Here is a 7,297-nt window from a genome sequence, read left to right as displayed (position 1 = left end):
TAAGTGTGTGGTCAGCTTCTTAAAATACAAGCATACAGCTGCACGACGAGTCCCCGAAAATTCTTACAAGCAAAAGTGAAAATCTCTCTCTTTCTATATAAGTGGCAATGTGTGCGTGTGTGTTTGTGTGTGCGTGCGTATGTGGTCAACTGATGTATGGGAAACTCTTTGGTCAGTTTTCTTGCAAGAAAATCTAATCAACACACACACGCGCGCAGAAACACTTGGCCCACAGTAGTGTGTTACGTATACGCAATGTTGGACGAACGTCGTTTGTGCATAATTCGTTTGAGTGTGGAAAGGGGTGGTAAGGTTAGGGGTAAGGACCGTAATTTCTCCCAAGGGGTCGCCCACAAGCACATACATATATAAATGCTTTTAATTTGCACAGGACACACAAAAGGATCCAGGCAGTGCAAAATTTTGAAGAAAATTCAGCAGCACATGTCGGTAGTTGAGCAGTTGGGTAGCTGGGCAATCGGGAGTCGTAGTGGAAAAGACATTCCACAGACTGGGAAAATCTTACGACATTTGGCCAGCTGCAGAGCATGGGGCAATGCGAGAGAAACGGAGATGGCAGTCTGCATAATGCTGTCTTATCTTTTTACTTGAAAGCCACCGCACCTCCTCAGCTAGTGCGTTAGATCAAAGGACTGGGTTCGGGGCAGAGTTATGCACCCACAGTTGAGTTTTGGGCTTTACGCATGCATAATCAATGCATTTTCTTCGAAATGTCTGCGCCGGAGAAAGAGTGAGCGAGAGAATGAGAGAGATAGAGAGAAAAGCGAATAGTTTGGAGAAGGAGATGCGTTCAGTTTATAAATTAGTTGCAAAATATAATTCAAGTTCTGGTCTCTGTGCATTCGTCGTTGTGCGTGTGGCATCTTTGGGGGAATGTTCAATCCTTTTTCCTTTGCAAAAACAAAATCTCAACGAAAATCGATTGAAGTGCAGACTCTTGTTATTTTGATCTTTGTTTTGGGATTAAAGGCAATTAGCTAAGCCATTTTAATTGGACGTTTTTTAGAGCGGGTTGCAAAAATTATATTTACTAATTCATTGTCATTAGGATAAGTAAGCGGAAAAGTTTTATGATTTTCATGGTAAAAAATTGCGGTCCTTAATAGATACGTTCTCATTATATGTTTTATCTGAATAAATTTGACCAATTCAAAGGACCTTTTTTAGTGGAGCATTAAACTAGTGTAAAACACAATCTTTTAATCTATAAATCTTCCTATTTCGAACTCGCAGTTTTCAGCGCCATTTCAATTCAATAAAAAGCAATTACAGCGCAATCAATCGGTCATACCAAATGCAGCAATAAAAAGGACTTCGCGTCAACCGCAAAACTGACTCGCTTGATAAATCAAAAAATTTCGCTAACAAACGGGTAAAAATATGATGCGAAAATCCTTTATCCCCTAGTCGAATATGCAAATAGAAAAGAAATATCTTACCATGCACGACCCCCTTTGTCTGGTTTTTGGCTTTTATTTGATCTTTTTGTTGCTGTCTGCTGTTTCTGCTCCACTTTTGAATTGATTTCGCCGAAAGTCGTAAATTCCTTTGGCAACTTTCGCTCGTTGAGCTTTGCATCCGTTTGGCCGTCGTCGTTGCTGTTTATTTTTCGATTGTTTTCTTGTTTTCATTTTGTTGAGTGTTTTGTTGCTGCTTTTTTTATGGCCAAGAAAAACGGAAAAAAGCGTTGAAAGTCGGGATCCTCCATAATATTATTCAAAGGCATGCGTTTGTGTGTGTGCTTGTGTGAGAGTGTGTTGGCGGCGAGAAAGAGAGCGAGAGCGGGCCACCAATACAATGGCAAAGCCGCTCATCGTCGTTTTCGTTGTCGTTGTCGTCGTCGCGAGTTTCTCTTTGCTCCTTTTCGTCCTCGTTTCTCGCCTCGTGTTTGTTTATTTGCATTTCCGCTTGAGCTGCAGGACTCTCTCCTCGAATGCGTGTATGGCTGTCTGAGTGTGTGTATGAGCGCGATGACTCAACAAGTGGTTGTGTCTGTTGCTTCTCTGCCTCCTCCATTGTCATTCAGTTCTTTTTTCTGTTGTTGCTCGCTTTCTAGTTCGTGCTGCTTGTTTTTTGTCTGCCGCCGCCTCCAAACACTTTTGCCTTCGCATTTCTTTTCCGCCGCTCACATGTGTGAGTGTGTGTTTGTTGTGCTTGGGCTTGTGCTTGCGAGTGTTTGTGTGTGTGTGTGTAAGTGTGCGTGTGCCCCTAGCCTTTAGGCTATGAACATCATCTTCTCTCGGCACTCTCTCCCATTGTCGGCTTCTCTCGACTTGTTTGCTTATTTGTTTGTTTTGCCTCCACTTTGCTCTTTCCTGTCTTCTTTTGTGCGTCTTCCTCGCCCACCTGACCACCCGGCACCTCCGACCCTCCTACATTTTTCCCATTTTCCGGGGGATAATTTTCTTGGTCGTTTGGCTTTTTGTGCTTTTATTATGCCGCACACGGCTCAACTTTTCAACTTGTTCGTTTTTTAGCTTTTTTCGATGCCGGCAAAATAAAATGGAATAAAAAATACATTTTCGTCAAGGACGTTAATTGTTTTGCTTCTATTTTTTTCGTCTGGCCTCAATGTGAATGTGTGCTTGTGAGTGTATGCAAGTGCGAGTGAGTGTGTGTGTGAGTCCTTTGACTTTTATTTCTGCTTTTATTTTCTGACGCTGCTTGTTTATATTGTTTTTTATTGCCGCCTCAATTTGCGTGCACTTTGCGGTTGTTGTTGCTCCCGTTTTTGCACTGCGTGTCCTTGCCGTTATTTTGCTTTCTTTTTCCACTTTCTTCCGGTTTGCACAAACTGACACACACACACACATAGTATATACAGCCATACGGCCATAAGTGGCGTTTAATTTATCAATTTGTCGTTTGCCAAAGGAATTCATTATTTGATTGTTGCTGTCTTTTTTTCCGCTTCCGCTTTGCCCCTTTGATGCGGTTTGTTTACTATTGTCTGGGCTTAATCTTTTGTTTATTTACCATCAACGGCATCGTTCCTTCCGTTAGATGTTGCCTCTTTGTCGTTGCATCGGAAGTTCAATCGGTAGCAATGAACATTTTCTTTTTTACTTCCTTTGTCCCACCTTCGGTGCATCTTTTTAGTGTGTCGGTAATTGGAGTCAAATTGTTTTTTGCCCTCAATAGACTATTGATTGGCGATATTGAGTCCTCGGTGAGCTCAACGGAACTGTGATTAAGAGAAAGGGCTCCTTAACGTTAATACAGTAGATCCTGTTCACAAGGACCTCTTGCCTATAGGTTAATAGGTCCATTTCTAACTTTTCGGTGTCGTAGCTTAAAATTCTTAAAGCCCATTAAAGACTTTTATATGAATATTAAATATATATTGATAATTCCTAAACAAAATAATCTGAAGTCTAAATAATAATGCAAATAATGCAAATAAATTGAAAGATTACAAGATCTATTACACAGTTTCATATAAGAAGAAGAAAAAGCATCAGAGAGTCCTTGAATGATAAAGATTGAAGAAGAAACTGAGACAAGTTCTCAATTAATCTCCCTTCAATCCCTGTCATAAACGCAGCACTTATTCAAATCCGTCACGTAATTAAAACGCAAGTCCCGAGGCTAGCCAAAATAAGTAATTGCCACCATGTTCGACAACTCATCAGCAAACAGGAAAATTGTCCAGCAGTGGAGATGATAAAAAATTGACAAAGACGGGTAGAATTGCCCAGCAAGGAAAACTCCAACCGAATTGACAAATTAAAAGCAAGTGAAAATTTTCGAAAAACCCTGAATGAAGAACAGGAGAGCTTTGAAATGGAAACAAGTTGGGAGCCCAGTGGACAATTAAGCAAGAGGGGGATTGACAATTAGAAGGAAAAGGGGTCGATTGTTGGCGCTCGGAAGGTGGAGCGGCTGAAGAATCGACAACTTTCGGGCGCGCAATTATGATTATGGGTGCGTTTGCCCATTCTTTCGGCCAAATCCTACTTTAATTGTTTTTTTTTTTGTTCGCTCTTCTCTCTTATTTTTACCATTTTTCCAGGGATGCTGCTGCTGCCCAGTTGCCTGGACGGAAATTCATTAGAGCAACCCTGGAGAAGCGGCGCAGGGGTAACTGGTCCCTGGTCATGTCAAAGCGACTCCAAGACGTTGTCTTGGCTTTTTTCCTCCGAGAAAATTGCAATTTTTCCAGGACCAGGGCCAGACATCGATGGGGCTGGGACGATTGTCCCTGCCCAGCAGACAGCCCATCCAATCCTCCCTCCACTCCATTTGCTAGATCTTGGGGTGGGGCTGGGGGCAAAAAAGGGCTTCGCATCCTTCCAACGATAAAAAAGGGAAGAGAATAAGGACCGCTAGACGACGGGCAGGCGAGCAAACATAAAAATGCGTTTTTGCCTTCACAAGTCCCTTTTCGAAAGGCTGCTCTGTGGGTGGGGGGTTTCGGCAGGGTGGTGACTTGGACGGGCACCTAAACTGAAAGTAATCAACCCACACACACACAAAGAGAGCTGTGGAGATACACCCACACAGATGCAGGGCAAAAAGGACGAGAAACGCGTCTCCACCTTCACTCATTTGCACAAAACACACCCACAACTTTGGTCCGAGCTGGAGAAACTTTTTTTCGCTTTCGCCGCTCCAGCAATTCTGCTTCCTCCGCGTCGTGGGGCGGGTGGGGCGTGGCATTGTTCTTGTGCCGCCATGAAAATTAATGAAGAAGTGCCCGACCCATGTTCCAAAGGCACTAAAACTCCCTTCCCCGCCCATCGACCGACTGACAGACAGTCGCTCCGGTCCCCAGTTTTTGAGGTTAGTTTGGGGTCTGAGACTGGGATTGGGACTGGGACTTGGGACCTGGACTTAGAGCTGGGTGTGTGGCAGTCGGTATATGAAAAGGACGACTCCCTCTTGGGGGTGGGTGTGTGCCCATTGCTGCTGGCTTCCAATTTTTCCACAGTCCCCTAGCACTAAAATGGGTTTAGCATAAATTCAGAACCCCAGTTTGAATCTAAAAGGTATATATAAATGAAAATACATATATAAATATATAATAGAAATAAACGAGACTGCAGGGATATCATAAAATAATTAATCATTAAACAATTTGTATATCCTGAACTCAAATTAAAATATACATTAAAAGTACTTCGATAGTTATTTTCAGAACGTTTAAAACACTATTAAAATGATATTAAAGTTCAGTGCAATAAGAATATTATAACTTCTTTGTTTTAGACAATGATTGGGCTGTTGAAAAAACTTGCAAATTTCAAAAGATTTGTAATTTCCCGCAGTATAACCCAATATGTGCAATATTCAGATTACTTAAACAGTTTACGCAGCTTCTCGAAACTAACTAGATTCCAACCTCTACAGACGAAAATCTGTTCAAAAAATTTTCCGCACCGAATGACAATATCTGAAACGAAACGGGTAAAAAACAGCAAAAGCTATTTGGACACACTCACGGAGCATTGGTCAAGCCAAACCCTTTGGCTGGTGGAGGATTTGTGGATGGGGCTGCGATTTCGAGTGTGGGAGACCCAAACTGACTCACCCAACTGGGACGAGGACTCGGAGGACAAACACACACACACACATCATACGCCCACATACGGTCAAGTGGGTGTTGACCTGTTCACATTTAGAGGGGCACGGACTAGTTGTTGCCTCGTTTTTTTCGGGATCGGGGAAGGGGAATGAAGTCGGTTGGCTGCGGCAACTGTCGCTAGATGGCGCCAGCCGGGACTCCGAACAGGAGCCGTGGTAGCAACAGGACATGGACGAGGACGACGCCTTTGCTTTTAGCTTGATTGCCAAGCCTAGTTAACTGTAAAGTTTTATAACTTTGGCCGGCCACCCAATCACCGCCTCCTCGCAGACACCTTCGCCTCGCTTTGCCTCACCTGTAAAGCGTTAAAATCGGTTGGTTTATAGCACGCGCCAACGCAGCCCTCGCCCCTCGGCCTTCCTGCCCCCTAAGCTAAGTTCGTTCTGGCTTTAGCCCCGATACCCCTTTATCCCTGACAGCGCCGACGCTCGCTCGACCCTTTTAAAAAGTCGTCAATACTCGCCTTGTCTGCCCCCGCCCGTGGAAAAGGACGAAAAGGGTTTGGGGATACGTGCAACGGCCTCCGAGCTCTGAGCAAGGACTCCGGCCAGAATGGGGAGCAGCCACGGGGCCACGAACCTGGGACCAGGACAAGGACCAGAGGACCGGGCGTCTATCAAATTCCAATTTCGGTCCCTTTTTTTCCTCCGCTCCGTTGGCATTCAAGGTTTATGGCGTCTTTTTAGCGTAAATCCTGCATGGCCACGACTGAAGTCCGGTCCCGCTGTTGCACCATTCAGTGACCGTTGCTGGACCGTGACCTCCCAGTCACCGAGTCTACATAATTCCATCCTATCGGTGGAGCTACATCTTCAATATCCTATCTCCGTCACCCATACTTAGGTTCGTTCTTACCAAATACCAAAGGACAGAGGTACACTTTTATTTTGTTCATGCCGCAATAACACTTGATAGTGTCACTTGATAGAACGATTTGATTTTCGCAGTACTTTGCTGCTGATTACACTATGAAACAGTATTATGATATATGATATTGATATGTTTTCTATGATTTTCATCCTACCTTTTAGTTATAAAGTAATATTTGTAATCAGTAAGGCCATTCACGGAAGTGAACTATTTGGAATAGGAAAAACCAACTAGTTGAATCATTGCTCACCTCTATCAATAGCTTGGGATTACACTTGCAATAAAGAAATTCAAAGCTCTGAAACTACAATTTTATTGGCGGTGATGAGCAATTTGCATTCCCGGGTATAGCCAAGATGTTTTATTGTGAATTTTCAGATTATGAATACTCATTTAATGTCAATTTAGGGGGCCCTCTCAAACTTAAAAACCCGCAATACTGAACTATTCCTAATGTCTGAGTGGAAACATATAGTTGGATGATGAGTTTTTAAGGCTGAGAGCGGCGGAGTGACTTGTTTTTCAAGTGAAAAGCACAATATAAACTGCAAAAACCGGTCTTTTCCGCTGCCAAATGGCAGACAACAATTCTCAGTTCATTCAAAACATCTCTTACGTGATAAGCTTACATTATTTATGAATTATTTTGTTATTTTAATACCAATGGAGTTTTGAGTTTTTTTATAAGTTTATTAATCTGTATACGCATTAAAAGGCATACAAGTTTAAGGTTCCTTTCAAAAAGGTGCCATTCTCTGAGTAAGCAGCTGAAAACGTGACTTTTATAGAATAAATCTATATACTATATATGTATACATACAG

The sequence above is a fragment of the Drosophila simulans genome, chromosome 2L (assembly GCF_016746395.2).
Source record: "Drosophila simulans strain w501 chromosome 2L, Prin_Dsim_3.1, whole genome shotgun sequence".
Lineage (NCBI taxonomy): Eukaryota > Metazoa > Arthropoda > Insecta > Diptera > Drosophilidae > Drosophila > Drosophila simulans.
This window is presented reverse-complemented; position numbering follows the sequence as displayed.